Source organism: Camelus dromedarius, chromosome 7 (genome assembly GCF_036321535.1).
Source record: "Camelus dromedarius isolate mCamDro1 chromosome 7, mCamDro1.pat, whole genome shotgun sequence".
In the NCBI taxonomy this organism is placed as follows: domain Eukaryota; kingdom Metazoa; phylum Chordata; class Mammalia; order Artiodactyla; family Camelidae; genus Camelus; species Camelus dromedarius.
The window spans coordinates 47,597,152-47,598,951 of NC_087442.1; positions in this window are offsets into that span (position 1 = coordinate 47,597,152).

Consider the following 1,800-nt stretch of genomic DNA (forward strand, 5'->3'; position numbering starts at 1 on the left):
TTCTTGGTAGAGTAACTCCCTGCCTTTTCCAATATAAATTAGCAAGTGGGCAAGCACGCCTCTGTTTTGGACTTGCCCATTATCCTGATGTCAACTTCATAGCAACCGATATCAGAAATGAATTCAGAAAAATGGAATAATACTTTTAGGAGTGTGTGTGGCAGGGGGCAGGAGCCATGGGGATGTCTGTGAATAGTCATACAATAATAATAGTTGCCTGTGAATAGTCATATGATAATATTTCTGCCTGTATCTCACAAAAATCTATGGTGAGTAAAGGCACTGGTAAAACTAGTTAATTTGAATAAAGTGGCTGGGAAAGGTATGGCAAATTAATTTAAAAGCTTTCTGAAAACACAGTAATACAGAACTAAAATTTCAGAGAACTAGAACTTAACTGCGCACAGGAATTGTTGGTAGTTGTAGATGAGAGATTAAAATGAACCACTCTTGGGGGCGTGACAATAAAATAAGTTTTGATATTGATAGACTTGTTTACATTGCTTTGTTAAAAATTTAAGGAAAATGCTAAAAGAACAGAGTAATAGACATAATTTCTAAGCCACTAGAGCAGGAAAAATCTAAAATAATCCAATCAATCCAGTTTATTACAGGAACTATTTCAACAGGAATAACATTAATCTCAAAAGTCAATGTGGGATGAATTGATATCTTCATGTTGTTCAGGCTTTCATACAAATCTTTTAAAATCTCAAAAAAAAAAAAAAGGTTTTTAGTTTCCATCTTATAATTGCTACATGTTTTCTTTTACATTTATTCTAGGTGTGTTGTTATACCTTGCCATGAACATGAACATAATCTTAGATTTTTATATTTTTAACATTTCTTATGTTTAAAATAGTGATTAATTTTTTACATTTCCCTATCACTTTAGTGAAATTGTGGTGATACTAAGAGATCTTCTTGGCTTTCTAAGTATACAATTTTATTGATTAAAAATAATCATTCCTCATTTAAGATACTTCAAATATAATTATCGTTGTTTCATGGGGGTAATTTTTGCTTGTTGTAATAAATTATATTTTTCATAAAAAACAATTCCTCTCCTTCTTTCAAAAGTAATGTCTCTTATTTCTATTTCATATATTTTGAATCAGCCAGAATATTCAGAAAATGATACGTAATACTTGAGATATGACATCTTTTTCTTTCTCTTTTTTTAAAAATTTCAATAGAGATGACTTTGGGGTCTCACCATCAAACATGATGTTGGCTCTTGGCTAAAGAGAGAAACTACTTATTCAAATTGAGGAATTATTCTTTTTGAGTCAAAATTTAAAAGAATTAAAAAAATTAATGACTACTGAATGTTAAATTTACAACTATTGTTTAAAGCAACTGAAATAGATTAAAACATTTTTTAATATAACTTGAATGTGTCCAATTATATTAAAACTCTTTCATAAGTAATACACAGTTTAATGTCTCTACAATATAGAGAAAATTTATAATAAACAGCGGTGTGAAAGTACAACAGGAACTTTGTGTTCCTAACTCTTTTTCTCTTCATTTAATTTTAAGTAATAACTCAAATTCATGCTTTTTTGACATCATGCTTATTCAATTATTTTTGAATTTCTGCCACAAATATTTCTTCACTGTAGGTTACAATATATCAAATTTAATTAAAGCAGAAAGCTCTGACAGATATTTTAGCGAGTTGATTTGTACCTCTTAATTTTTAAAATTTATATATTTAGTTGACATCCTGGCTAAGGTAATAAAATACCGAGAAATAAAAATACAAGCTTGATCTTAGTTAACATATGTTTTTTGTAT